The sequence below is a fragment of the Equus przewalskii genome, chromosome 1, assembly GCF_037783145.1.
Source record: "Equus przewalskii isolate Varuska chromosome 1, EquPr2, whole genome shotgun sequence".
Lineage (NCBI taxonomy): Eukaryota > Metazoa > Chordata > Mammalia > Perissodactyla > Equidae > Equus > Equus przewalskii.
Window position 1 is genome coordinate 120824785 of NC_091831.1, and position 15783 is coordinate 120840567.

Below are 15783 nucleotides of genomic sequence, written 5' to 3' on the forward strand. Positions count from 1 at the left end.
GTCCACCCTCTCCCAATTCCCCTCAGCTTCTGGGGTAGGTACGTGGCCCAGATGGATTCAGTGGGGCTCCATAAGCCAATGAGCTGCAAACCTTGGACTTTCTCTGAAGCTCTCAGGAAAGAGAAACTCTCTTTCTCCTGGACTGGAAGCTGGTAGTCTGTGGGCTGGAGTTTCTGGGGCCACCATGAAGAGAGGGTGGGCCTGGAAATGAAGCCAACACAGGGAGAGAGAAAAAAGAAAAAGCACAACACTATTAACATCATCTGAGCACCTTGTTTCAGCTCTGCCTGAAGCCAGATACCCTTGGATTTCAGTTACTGAGCCAATAAGTTGTGGGTTTTATTCAATTTAATTTGATTTGAGTTTGTCAGTTACATCTATAAGAATCGCATCTAAGAATATTTCTCAAAACCTTAAAAATAAGCTCAGAAGGATGTAAAGTTTTCTCCTTTCCCTTGTGTTAGTTCTGCCTAGATAGGTTATTGATCAGAGAAAGGCAGTATTTTGGACTTAAATAGATCTGGCCCTATGAAACCTACTTTACAGGTTTGCTGTGGGAATCACATGAAATAAAACTTAAATAATGAGTGGTCTAACAAGCTGTCTCACCAAAATTTTATGTTTTGTGGTTGTCATATTTGGTTTTTTGAGAAAAGCTGCCACCTGCGTCTCACTCTAGGTCGGGGCAGGGATCACCTCACCTACCCCTCTTCGTTATACAGATTGTCAGGTCAGCCCTGGCGAAAAGGTGTAACAGGACTTTTATTCGATGTGGCAAAACCAGACAATTCCCTGAGTACGCAGAACTTTAGGGAGCAGGAAAATCAATTTGCAGCTAACACCCAGAGACCCTTCTGGGAGGAACGATCTGATAACCCAACTCCTCTCTGAGACCTGGGACTGGTCCCCAGACCAAGGCCCAGTGCCAGGGATGAGCAAGAAGAACCCTGAAACAGAGGTACCAGGAGAGCAGAAACAGACCAGCAGGCTGCTCTGCATGAGCCATAGAGGAGAAATGGGGGAGAATGGTTCTGGGTTTAGGACACAAGGCATCCTGGAGCCTGCTATACCCGTCACTTCTAGTGGAGACCTCCGCGCAGAAGCAGCTGTGTATGAAAGAACTGACCACTCCCCGCATGGTAGCAGCCAGAGAACTGTAGTAGTAGTGGCAGACTGACGCTGAGCACATTTGCTTGTTATCCCCTTTAATAATCCCATCAATCCTATGAGCTTCCTACCACGATTATCCCAGTTTACAGATGACAAAGCTGGAGTAGGAAAGATTAAGCACTTTGCCCAAGGGAGTCTGACTCAAGCCCACACTCCTTGGCATTGCCCTGCACAGTCTTACAAGTACTTCTTGCCCTCTGCCGGTGCCCTCGAAGCAGTCGGCCTCACTGGAACAGATTCTCACCCTGGCCAAAGCTGAGGGAAGAAATGGGCAGCACTAAGACTTTGAAGGCCTTGGGCAGTTTGGGGTGGAGAAATAATACTGGAGAAGTGGAATCACCTATACCCCAAAGGCCCTACCCTAACGGCCTATTCCATGGTGGAAGCCAGAGAGGACCAGTTACTCTGCTTGGGAATGGCCCCTCTGCCCCAGGCAGCTTCTCTGCACCAGGTAGAGTGCCTCCCCTGTCAGGACAACACAACAGATGATGGTAAAGACTATGTCTTTTCTCCCTGTGTCCCTTTTCCCTTTCTTCCTTTTAGTTACAGAAATGTCCCATCAAGCATTAGCAGGGCATATGGCTGACAGCTCGAGACTATATCTCCCAGCCTCCCTTGCAACTAGGTATATCCACATGACTATGTGGTTGGCCAGTGAGATGTGAGCAGAACTGATGTGTGCCGCTTTCAGATCTTAGCTTAAAAAGATTGGGTTTCCCTTTCCTAGCCCCTTTTCTCTTCCATTCTGGATGAGAAAGAATAACAAATGGGTCATATGCCTTGGGCCGGGACTCGGAAGGCATATATTCAGGATATACCTCCCCCAACCCTGTATAGCTGACATCGGACTTTCATGTCTGAGAGAAATAAGCGTCTGAAACTTCTATCCTATTTAAGTCACCACATTTTTTGGTTTCTTTATCTATATCCTAATTTATATAAAGCTCAAACTGACTGGAATGTCCAACCCCCGCAGAAAAACAAACCCCAGAAAACTGACAGCACATAGAAATTCCTAGACAAAGATTTTGATAGGGGAGAGGGAGAATAAGGGAGATACACTGGATTTGCTGAAATTACAAGCATACGGTTAGCCATTAACTGTAAAGAAGATCATTAGGATAGACTAGGTTATGCTGTATTAATAAGCAACATAAAAAGCTCTGTGGCTTAACACACAAATGCTTATTTCTTGCTCATGCAAATCCACCATGGGTCCCAGTGATTCTTCAGGGCACCCATCCTCCATGTGGTGACTCAGTGAACTGAGCCTCTTCCAACTTTTGGCCCCACCATCTTAACATAAGGCCTTCTCCGAGATCAGTGCAGCAGGGGGAGAGAGCATGCGAAGATCTCACACCATCAATTAAACGCTTCAGTCCAGAAATGCTACACATTGCTTCCATACACAACCAGAGACCAGAGCTGGTCACGCAGCTCTGCCTAATTGCTGGGAAGCAGAGATGTATCATCCTCCTGGTGCCAAGAGCAGAGCACCACTGGGTATGGATGAGCATTGGAAGTCTCTGTCTCGATGACACACGTAATGTGCTTAGCACAGGGCCTCCGTGCTCAATAAATAGGGCGAAGTGGGGAGAAAAAGCCCAGAGAGAGTGAAGAGGAGGGAAAAGAATAAAAAAGAAGAGAGAAGCATGGAAGCAATGTATAGAAAGAAATTAGATCCGGAACCAAAAGCAAGAAGGCCCCTGGGCCCGGCCAGCAGTGTGCTAGAGCTGGCTCTCGTACTGGCTCGTGAGTCAATTGCTAAGTAATCAGGAATTTTGTAAACCTGTTCTTAAACATGATGATTATTAAAAAATAAATCATATAAACTTACAATTAAAAAATTACATCAAGGTAATAATACTCAAAATACTTCACTTCCTAATTCTCTGACTACATTTTACTACGATCTTGGGGTTCCTGGGGTTATTTCCGTCTATTTAGTACAGTGTGTTACTGAGTGCTTCTTCCTGACTCTGTTCAGAGACATGATTTGGTAGCTGGTGGGAGTATTTACTCCACGGAAATTGGCAAATGCTACAAATCAGGGCTTTTGTCCCCTAGAGAGCTGGTTGTTAAACATTTATCAGCCTGGGTCCAGCCTTCCTTTCCCAGGGCATCTAAACTGGGACTTTCAGTGGAGCTAGTAAGTGTGCTCTGACCTCTCCAGAACACTGCTGGGGCAGGACATTGCCATTTGTCACTCGTGACTGGTTGAGAGCCGAGAGTTTCGGGAGTACCGATGGGTGAGCATTTCCATTTGGAGTTCCTACGGGAATGGGCTGCTGGGTCAGCAACCCTAAATCAGAGCATTTTGCAAATACAGACATTCCCTTCCATGTCTGCAAAGCATGGCCCTCACTCAGAAGCCTAAACCATTGTTTGGTTCTGAGGAACCAGAGGCTGGTGCTGAATAGTAATAATCACCTGCCAGGAGCCTATTGACAGGGAGGACTGCCTGCTGCCTGTGACTCCCGGTAACAGGGAGCTCTTCTGAGAGTCATCCTGGCGCTGGCTCCACAATAAGGTGGTGGTGCCTCTTTTTCTCTGGAAGCGTGTTTACTGGGTCTCAGACAGTAGCTGCCAAAATAGAAGCCAAGGCTGGCAACTTGAGCCTCGAGAGGCCTGAGTATATTTGGCCGACTCAAAATCTAGCTGTGTGTGCATGGGGCTTGTTTTTACAGCCACTGTAAAAATTCTCCTTACACACGCTACTTCACTCTCCCCTGAAGCCCTGAGCCCTCTCTTCTCCCACTCTGTACCCAGCTCAGCCATTACTGGCCACTTACCCTCCAGCGTTCAGGGCCCCTTTTAAAGCACTATTAGATGTCTGGATGGTTTATGGATCTCTGGGCTTCTGACTCCGTGTACTGCATTACTCTAAAAGCTGGACCATCAGACACAATTGCAGAGCGGAAAGTTCGAGGGGGTGGTGCGTGAGTTTACTTTTTAATGTGTGAATATATTACACCAAATGGATGGAAACGCTACGCTGGCAATTTTTACTTCTTTATAGTTTTCTGATTTTTAAAAATCAATTAACGTGTTTTTACTTATGTTAATTCAGCCTCAGGATCTTCAGTTTTTGGAATCACCTCTACTCTAGTGGCCGATTAAACTTGCTCAAGCCTCCATCCCACGTACTATGGAAAATTTACTGCCCTTCCCAGGATTTCTGAGGGAGTCCAAGGGGTTTCATGTTCTCCTGGTTATTTCACCTCAAATTCCTGATCCCTCTGAAATCTAGATCTCTCGTCGACTGCCTTTGAGTAACCATTTTCAGTTCTCTATTTTCTAAAACTCCACTAACGTTAGGTTTTACACATACCAGACTTTTTTCTAAACGTTTGGAGATAAGTAAGGGGTCTATGGGACAGTATCAAGCAGGAAGCAACCTACAGCAGAACTTTAGGCCTCTGGCATCTTAAAGACCTGGACCATACCTGCCACAGGGATGTCTCAGTGGCCAGCCCTTTCCTTGGGCCCCAACATCTGTCACTCCTTGATCCTGCTCTCTCTCTTACTCTCTCCTTTCTAGATCTTTCTTCCACTCCTGGGTCTTTGAGACTCTTTCTGCCGGGTGCCAGGACAAAACTGGTGATGTTTTCAGCGTAATCTAGCCCTCCTTGGTTTCAGTTTGCTTCCATTTAGACCCCCCCCCCCATTCAGAACCAAAGAGCCTGTTATGGAACGCCCTAATCAATAGAGCCGTCCAGCCCAGCCAGCCATGCTGGGCCGACGGCCCCAGCAACGCAAAAAACAGGGAGATGTTTGGAAATGTTCAGTTTTAAAAAATTTACCTAAGAAGTACTGTAAAAAATTCAAACCACACAGTCAAATCACACTTTCCCACTCCCTCCTACAACCCTGCTCCTCCTGGGGACGTGGCCGCTGTTAGTTCCAGATGTTGCCTGCCAGGCCCTCTTCCATGCATTTACTTCATATGGAAATATACACAGTTTTGATTTGTGTGCAAAATTTGTTTATAAATTCATTACATATGTGTTGTTCTGCAAGTTGTTTTTCATTGATAACATGCATCTTTTAGATGTTTTCATGCCAGCATTGTTTGGAGACAGCGATGTTCAGTTAGGAAACCACTTACTCGCCCATCAGTAGGGAGAGAGTAAATTGTGCTTCGTGAGCCCCTTGAACCTCTGTGCAGAAGGGAGTGACCCCGCAGCCAGCAGCGAGGGCTGAAGAGAGGTGGGTAAGAGCTGGTGCCAGAAGCCACTACCCCCACGTTGGGTTTCTATGCTAAGCTCCAGCATCCTCCCTCAGACTCAGGCCTGGCCCCTCTGGCTTAACTCTGGAGTGAAGGACAGACCCCTACACCTCCCTTCTTCTTCAGTGACCCTGAAAACAAGTCGAGGAGCCTTTGGGATTTAAGAGTTTCACTGCTGTTTGCCGTGGAGACCCAGATCTGGGACCAAAACTCCCAGCGTGGACAAATGCTCACGGTCGCTGGTCGGCAGTTCCTATCTTCCTCCGGGATGATGACTCCCGGGCAGGGGTTTGCCCCCATCCTGCCCACAGAGTTTCTCTTCATGATCAGGCCCTGTGCTCAGCACAATTGTTCCAGAGGGCAGTTTGTGCTCCTGAGGCCTACAGGACTGGGCCATCCTGGGTGCCTCAGCTCAGTCCAGCCTAGAATGATGACTTAGGGGACATTTTCTCAGGGCTCGTTGAGTTCCAACCTGGGGGCTGGGCTTAGTGCTGGCTCTAAATCCCAGCAGGACATGGGCAGGAAACAGGAGCAGGAACCTGGCACACGACCAGACCAGGCTGGGTGCCCGGGTTTGCTGAGTGTGGAGGGCCTAGGACTTGTTCCTGAGCCAGGGAGGGCTCTCTAGATTTTCCCCTTGGGCTTGGGGAACACCTGGTGAGAGCACTTCATAGAGAGCAGCACCAAGCTCGTAGGCAGGCCTCCCAGAGCTGGTCGAATTTGGTGGTGTACCCATCATGGTGGCCTAACCTGGTGCTGAAGCAGAGTAACGGTCAAGTAGAGCCAAGACGATTGCTGGAAAGTAGTACAAAGAGTCAAGTCTGAAGGTGGGCTGAAGATGACAGGAGTGACCCTGCTTCCCTGGGAAGCCTCCTTCACACCCTTCCCCCTTGCTGCCCCTGCCCTGCTGGGCCCACACTTCGTCTGTACTTAGTACCCTGGGTTGTGATTGTCCGTGTGAAGGTCAGGACGTGCCCCCTCACTGGACTGCAGTGACCAGTGGGTAGAGAACTGTGGCTCAGTGCTGAGGCCACGCACGGTCAGCATTGCTGCTCCTTCTGCAAGGACTGCATGTGATGGAGTCCAAAGGAGTGAGCGGGACCGATGGACCCACTGGCTGCCAGGGTTGGAGGTCCTCATGCCCAGCACCAGCCTGGCTCCAGCACAGGGTGTTGATTAACATGCAGGGTGTCAGTGGCATCAGTGTCTGTAGCTGAGAGACCTGGGGGTGGCGGGGCTGTAGGATGAAAACATGCCCTTTTGCCTGCCTCTTCTCCTTGGCTTCCTGGCAACACACCCAGACACCTGACCACTCACGCTTTATGCCTGATGCATGACCTCTTGAGACTGGCTCTGTGTTACCTTGAGGTTATATACATGTCGTCACGGAGATTCCAAGCCCGCATATCACTTTCTCAGAACTTTCCTAAAAAAAAATCAACCTAAAAAACACTTAGCTCAACTCCTAGCTACTCTATATTTCATTAACCTCTTCCATTTTTTTCATGTTACTCAGAACCACCTGAGATAATTGCTTGGTATGATCAGTGTGTGTGTCCCTAATTAGGAGACAAACCCCGTGGGGCCAGGGATTTACCCGTCTTATTCCCTCTGTTAACCCCAGAGGCTGGCACATACTACGTGGGTGAGAAAGTGGGAAATGAACGTGGAAAAGTAGGGGCAACCAACTAATGTCTGCCCCCATACCCAAGAGCAGGGATCAACCCTCACCAGCGAGTTCTGGTCGGACTGGGCCACGACCTCCCACCAAGGCCTTTTTTAAGAGTAATATCGACTTATCTGCCAGAGCTACAAGTATACACACTTAACTCAAAAGGAGACGAAAAGTTGGGTATGGGTGCTATAACGATTCAGAACTTGTGTTATTTTTCACACACCCACTACAAGCCCAGCAAAATTTTGAAAACTGGTGTTCACAATGGTCCTGTTTTCCCCTTAACTGGCCTTGGCATTGGTGACATCAGTCGCAGCCTTGACTGGAAGCAGAAGAACCCCAAATTGGCGTGGCCCAACTGGTAAGTTCCCGAATTCAGTGAAGGGAGGAAGCTGGGGTGCAGGGACCTAGGAAATTTCCCACAGACTCCTGGGATTTTTTTAAAAATAAAAATTGTTGAAAAAGACTAAAGAAGAAATTCACTAAGTCTTTTTCCTTCCTCAAGTCCCCACCTTCTGGAGGTGACTCCTGCCATGTTGTAAGGTACGCAGCAGGGGTGGCCTGGAAGACACAGGAAGTGCTCAGGCATGCAGTGCCCCCTGCTAACAGAGCGCAGTTTCAGCTCTGCTCCTGCCCTTCTAATTTTACCAGGCCTTCCTTTCCAGGGGCTGTCCCTCCAGGGGTACTTAGGGGGCTGCTCTGTAAAAAGGAAGGTTCTGTTTCTGTTTCTAATTGAAGGCTGGCATTCAACCCAAAGGAAGGAGATATGAATCACCACCAATGGATGCAGCTCGCCCCTCTGCGCTTTGTAAGTTCCACACCGCCTCTTGTCTCACCGCTGTGGGCCTCGGTTTACGGCCGCTCTGCCAGAAGCGCAAACCTTTCATCAGTGGAGAACCGGGCCTGGCTGCCGCTGTGTTTGGGCTACAGGACTGAGGTGGACAGTGTTATTTTAGGGCGTTGCCAAGAGCAGAGCTGTGATTCGAGCAGCAAACTCAATTACACTCAACTTTTCACTTTTTGAAAATAAGAACATTTTAGGCCATAATTTATCTGGTTGATATTTTATTTATTTTTTTGTTTGGATCAGGAGAGGTAATTTAAGTTAAATTCATTCGGTGTACTTTGAGTTATGAGAAGAGGAAAAATAAACTTTCTCTTACCAGAGGGATTTTGTGTTCAAATATGCACGCATACGCACACACAGATGCACACACACACAGAGGCATACACACACAGATGCAGCGCCCACACACACACAACTACAACGGGTCAAACAGACATGTGGCTAGTTATTTAGGATGAAAACTTACTCTGTAAGGTATGAGGGAAAGTTATTAAAATAACAGAAATAGAAACAATTTAAATATAAATTTTCAAGCATTTTCCCACAAGATAAAATCAAAGCATAACAAAGTGGTTCAATAAATGGCTAGAACTTCTGGAAACTTGGCCTTTTATTCAACAGATCGTTTATGAGGACCTACTGCATGCCAGGTCCTGAGGAGGCACTGTTGCTACTGAGAGGTGAGGAGTATGGACCCAAACCAGCTGACTTAAGTCCTCGGGACAGAGCAAGGAAAGGTATTGGATATTACATGAGAGGTTGGCAGCGGGAGGCAAGTGAACTAATGAGAAGCTTATAGGAAGAAGGACCAGAAGTTGCCTGAACCAATAGACTGAGAAAGAAAAATGGGTGCCCATCGGAATTATCAACTGATAAGAAAAATTAAAATATTAAAAAACAAGCATTCTTCGAATGAACGAATGAACAAAGAAGAGCCAGATCCTGAGGTGGTAGAATGGAGCACCGATCTAGTGACCTGGCCTTTTAGGACAGGCCATTTTCTGAGACAAAAGCAGAGCCATCAGCTCACAAACAGCATAGCTTCTCAGAAAGATCCCATGCAGACCCGTGACGCCAGGACATTTCTCTAACTGCTCATAAACGTGTTCTTTCCAGCCATTAAAAGAAACATAGAGGAGCTGGCCCAGTGGCATAGTGGTTAAGTTCACATACTCTGCTTCAGCGGCTGGCCTGCAGTTCAGAGGTTCAGATCCTGGGTGCAGACCTACACACTGCTCATCAAGCCACTCTGTGGTGGTGTGCCACATACAAAATAGAGGAAGACTGACACAGATGTTAGCTCAGGGCCACTGTTCCTGAAGCAAAAAGAGAAGATTGGCAACAGATGTTAGCTCAGGGCCAATCTTCCTCAAAAAAAAAAAAAAAAAAAAGGAAAGAAAAGACATGGAAAATTGGGAGGAAGTGTGAAATATAGAAACCTCAAGCTTAGGAATCTTTTGGATGGAGGAATCTTATGTATCAACAAAAAGTCACAGCTGAGCGACTACATTCCATGTCATTTGTGCACAAGAGAAACAATATTCCTGAAAAGCAAAACAGTGGGTAGCCAGTTCTGGCAAGGTCTGAGTTGTGGGAATTAATTTCTTGCTTTCAATATGTGCTTTAGGCTTGAGTGATGTGGACAGCCTCATCTGATCTGGCAACTTAGCCTGTCACTGTCTGAAGGAAACAGCCTGACATTTGAAGGTTCTGTGACTTTGCATCATGCAGTCCTTTCTCTTCTGCATATAGTGAATTGGCAAACTGTGGATGCGATATCAGTTTCTCATGACTGCTATGACAAATTACCACAAATTTGGTGACTTAAGACAACAGAAATTTGTTCTCTTGCAGTTCTGGTGGTGAGAAATTCAAAATCAAGGTGTCAGCAGGACCACACTCCCTCTGGACGCTCCAGGTGAAAATCCGCTGCTTGCCTCTTCTAGCTTCTGGTGGCTGCCCAGCAATCCTTGGTCTTCCTTGAATTGCAGATCACTTCAATCTCCTCCTCTGTCTTCACATCACCCTCTCTTCTGCCTGTCTGTCTCCTCTGGGTGTCTATTATAAGGACGCTTGTCATGGGATGGAGGGCCCCTGGGTAATGCAGGATCATCTCACTTCAAGATCGTTAATTTAACAACACCTGCAAAGACCCTTTTTCCAGATCAGGTCACATGCACAGGTTCTGAAGATTAGGACGTGGATATATCTGGGGGCCACCAGTCAGGCCGCTACATACACTATTACAGAATTGTCTGTGGTGCTGCTAAACCTTTCTAAGAGGCTGACTTCGAGGGGGTTCTGCAAGAAACTGGAGGGACACAATGCAGCAAAGATCCTGGGCAGATGGAAAAGGACAATGGTTTCAAATTTCAACAGCAAGACAGGGGCCACCCTCTAAAATGCGTTTGGCTTTTCTCTCAAAATGCATTTGGCTTCTGCCGTGACTCTTTTCACCCTTCAATTATCTGTCTGCTAAAAATCAGAACTATCTCAGCTAAACTGACAGCCATGGTCACTTAACTAGGAAACCATTTCAGCTCCGCCCGTGCCGACCTCCCTCCCTCCCCAACTCCACTCCATAGAGGGAAGGATCTGGCAGCTTGTATGTTTTTAAATGTCAGAGGCTTCCTTTTTCTCAAGAATAGGTGTGTGGTTGGGGTGAGTGGAGACACTTTATGCTACGTTAGACGTTGTACACTAAAGAGACGCTGATAGGAGAAGAATTAATTACAGTTTAACAATAATAATAAAAAGCAAAACAAGAGATTGAAATAAAACAGCCAAGGGAACAAATGGGTTTCCCAGAAGAATGATGTCTATTCACCGTGGAAAATTTATATGTAGAGTAAATGCTGGGAACTGGAACACAGAAGAGGCAATCAACGGCCTGAGGAGGCTCCAGCAAGCTGGGGCTGCTTTGCATTGGGTTGTCTCATTAGCTGGCTGGACGTATAAATAAATTCCTCCAGGGTCTTTGTTGTCTGACAAGATGGAAAGCAGAATGAGTCTTGACAGGGCAGGGGGCAGGGGATTTGGGGAGAGGGAGGGTGACCCTGACAGCCCTTGGAACCAAGGGAAGCGCTGGGAAGGAGTCTGCAGTGGGAGAAGAATAGCCGGCGATGAAGGTGTCTGTTTCCTTTCACGGCAGAGACAACGGGCTGTGGGCTGCACTGAGGGGGGGGCTTGCCAGAGCCCAGGGTCTTTGTTCTGAGGCCAGACGCGTGGCTTCATGTGGCAAATCCCGCTTTACATCACCACAGCTTCTACGGGGGCAACATTCTGGAGCCACAAAGCCTTCCTTCGGGTGCACTCAGCCACCAGCTCCAATCACGGCGTCCTGGATAGACTGCCATGTTGGGATTGTTTGCAAGGAGTTTGACATGAAACTCATGACCATGAACAGAAGTAGCGACATATGTGAATAATTAATGTTTTTAAAAATAAGAGGATTCTGGGAAGATGGCAGTGTGGCAACATGGCTGCTTTTCTAACAGCTTTATTGACATATAATTCACATACTATACTGTGTGATTCAACGGTTTTTAGGATGTTCACAGAGTTGTGCAACCATCACCACAATCAATTTAGAACTTTTTTATCACCCCAAAATGAAACCCCACACCCATTAGCAGTCACTCCATTTCCCCTCACACTTCCTAGCCTTAGACAACCACTAATCTACTTTCTGTCTCTATAGATCTGCCTATTCTGGACATTTCATATAAATGGAATTGTACAATATCTGTCCTTTTGTGTCTGGCTTAGATTTAGCCTAATGTCTTCAAAATTCATCCATGTTGTAGCATGTGTCAGAATTTCCTTCCTTTTTAAGGCTAAATAATATTCCATTGTATGTATCTACCACATTCTGTTTATCCATTCACCTGTTGATGGGCATTTGGGTTGTCTCTACCTTTGGCTAGTGTGAAGAATTCTGCTAAGTACATTTGTGTACAAGTGTTTGCAGGGACATATGTTTTCACTCCTCTTGGGTCTGTACCCAGGAGTGGAGTGGCTGAGTCTCAGGGTAACTCTGTTTAACACGTTGAGGAACTTCCAGATTGTTTTCCAAAGTGGCAGCGGCATAATTTTTAACTCAATTTCCTTCATAAAAATAGACAAAATGGGATAGCAAAACAAAAAGCTCACAAACACTGATAACAATGGTTCCAAAAGGGAGGCCTCCAAAACAGAAGCATCTGTACCACCTGAGGACTGGCTGGCAATGCACACCTCGGGGCCCACACGCAGACCTCTGCGTCTGTGTTTTAATAAGCCCTCCAGGCAATTCTGGCGGTGCTGATTCTAAAGTTCAGGAACCACTGATCCACAATAAAATTAGGTGATTAGGTGTCATAACAAACTCCAAAGTACGAGCAGGCAGGCACAAGCTACTTACAGCTGCAAGCATGTGACTTAGGCAATTAGGTGGGAGGAAGAGGAGAAAAGGAAACAAGCCCCGGGAGGCCTGAGAACCAGAGGACCCACAATATGCCCTGGGAATCTTGGTGGCCCAATCAGAGAACATCAGCCAAAAGCTGGAGGAAGCTTCATAGGCTCCAATTTGCACGTGAGCGCAAGGGGATCCCAGGAGGTGGAAGGTGTTGGAACACTCTGGGCTTTCTGAACATTTTTAAACTAACCAAACTTTGTTCTAAGATAAAGTTCTGTGCTGAAAGGTACCTACTGGAAGCAGAATTTAAGCTGAGCATCACAGGGACAAAAAAAGAGACAGCCAGAAGAACAGTGGAGACGGCTCATATGGAATGAGAAGTGCCAGGATGGTGAATCTGGGAAAGTTATCCTGACCTACATTTTCCTCCTAAAAGTACAAAAAATCCCTCTCATTAAAATGAGCAACAGACAATGATCGTGAGCAAATCCCACATAAAGTCACTCTAAGAGAAAAGAAAATAAGGGACAGAATACTGTCTCTAGAGATAAAGAAGTCATGCTAAAAAGACATGCCCACAAAACAGATAAAACTTCTAGCCTAATATATGAAATGAACTAAAGTAAATTAAGGAAAAAAGTTATGAAAAAACAGCCCTAATAAGATTAGATTCTAATAAGCTTAGAAAAACTTAGAAATGAGGTAATTGAGAAAAGAAAGTTTTGAAAAGTGACAAAACTCAGGAAAGAATAAGAAATGAAAAACATAATTCTATAAATGATTAAAATAGAAGGGACATGTTCTAACTATCTACTGCTACGTAATGAATTACCCCAAAATTTAGCGGAATAAAACAGCAGTTGTCTCAGGCTCATGGATTCTGGCCTTAGCCGGGACGACTTGGCTGGCTGGGGGCTGAGACAGCTGGGAGGAGAAGGTCTGTTTCCAAGATGGCTTCTTCGGTTCCATATCTGGCGCTTGGGCGTGGATGGCCGAAGCGGGGATTCGACTAGAACTGGAGACAGGAGTGCTGACAGGTGGCCTATTTAGCAGAACATTCTCAGGGTAGTCGGGCTTTATATACAGCGGCTCAAGTTTCTAAGAGCAAGTGTTCTAAAGACCAAGGCAGACCAGTTTGGCCTTTTCTGACCTAGCCTTGGAAGTCATGTAACATCACTTCCACTGTGCTCTGTTAGCCAAAGCTGTCACAGGACCACCCAGATTTAAAGGGAGGGGACACAGACTCTCTCGCTTGTTAGGAGGAGTGTCAAAGAATTATTGTCCATTTTTCTCAGCTTTATTAAAGTGTCATTTGCATACAGTAAAATTCCTCCGTTATAATTGTGCAGTTTGATGACTTCAGGTAATTGTATACAGTCTTGTAACCATCAGCACAGTCAAGATGTAGAACAATGCCCTCACCTTAAAATCTTTTTTCGTGCCTCTCTGTGGCCATGCTTCAAAACCGTCACAGAATCTAAATGTGAATGAACACCAGTTGCAAAGGATAAGAGATTTTGAAATAAAAAAGAAACGAAGAAAGTCAAAAATGGTTCAAGAGAAAATGGTGTGCGCATGCACACACACACACACACATTAGGCAAAGATGACCCAATTTGTGTGGAATAGAAATCCTAAAGTTGAAAAGCAATGCAACAGAATAAAACAGATACAGAAATACTTACATTAAGAACAATTTTCCGAAATAAAACAGACTTGAAACTTCATAGTGAAACGTGCATCTCATACGTGGGAAAATCAACTTACAACAGCCAATATTCTAGTAAAACGACTGAACTTGAAAGAAAAAGAAAAAAAATTTGCAGAAAGACCAAATCATTTATAAGAAAAAGAAAATCAGATTGTCACCAGGCTTTGGACACAACGCTTTATGCCAGAGGATACTGAAGCCACATATTTAAACTCCTCAAGGAAAGAAACTGTGAGGCAAGGCTTTCATAGCAAGCAAACCGACCTTCAAATATAAAGGCACAGACACACTGTGGTGAACACGCAAAAAACTCTGGGAATATTGTCCCATGAGTCCCATGAGGAATCTACTAGAGAGTAAGTTTCAAAAACCCAAAATGACTAGAGTGGTACCAGCATAAAGACTGGTGGTGAGCATTAAAGGTATATTTTCCTGTAGAATTAAATGACGGTTCTTAGGAAGAGCGAATACCAAGAATGGCTTAGTGTTCTGACGATGTAAATAGAGGACAACATCAAAAATGTGGAGGGAGAATGGAGAAAGTATATAAAAAGTTCAATAAGCTTGCAAATTGCCTTGTAGGTTTTAACGGAGAGCAAAAGGGTCTCACTTCAAATTAGATGCTGAGGAGATGATGTGGAGGAGAAGGAGGAAGTCACGAGATAATTTCGATATTGCTTTGTGGGGAGGGAGAACCAAGAGACAACAGCCTGAAAAAAGAAGAGACTAAGAATAAAGTTTTAGAATCGGTATAAAGGTAACTGGCGGAAGAGAAATAGAAACTTGCCTAAATTCAAAAGATATACCCCCCACTACAAAAGAGACCAAATAAAATAAGCCATAAATACAAATATTACATTTCTAAAAGACGTACTTAAAATATGAAACAATATGACAAAACTTTTGAGGCCAACATATCAACAATGTCAGCAGCTGTGAGGTGATTTCTCATTCTGGTTTTGATTTGCGTTTCCCTGATGATGAGTGATGTTGACCATCTTTTCATGTACCTGTTGGCCACCTGAATGTCTTCTTTGGAAAAATGTCTGTTCAATTCCTCTGCCCGTTTTTTATTCGGGTTGTTTGTTTTGCACTATTGAGTTGTATGAGTTCTTTATATATTTGGATATTAATCTCTTAACAGATATATGATATGCAAATATTTCCTCTCATTCTGTAGATTGCCTTTTCATTTTGCTGATGATTTCCTTTGCTGTGCAGAAATTTTTAGTTTGATGTACTCCCACTCATTTTTATTTGTTTGATTTTTTCATAATAAAAAGTAAATGTGTGTATGTATGTACAAAAAATAAAATAGAGTGGATTGAAGGTTCTCCATAATAGCATTCAGATCTGTTTTCTTGGGTGAAAAATAAAGTGTCCCCAAGATTATGCATGACATACAGCTATGCCGTACATGTGAATGCCATCTGTTGTGTGTGAGATATCCCTGCTCTTTTGCCATCTGATTTTTTTCCAGACTTAACACAATATATTGTGGATGCATTTCCATTTCTGTGCATAGAGATCTACCACACAATTTTAATGTTACATGGCCTTCCATTGTATGGATGCGTTATAATTGTTTTAATTACTCCCCTATTGACTGATATTTGGGTTGTTTCCAAACTCTCATTAATATAAACAAGGGTTGTGATGAACATTCTTCCTCATACATCCTTTCACATTCTGTGGTTATTTCCTTAGGATAAGTTCCAAGAAGCAGGACTGCTGGGTGAAACAGTCATTCAAGATT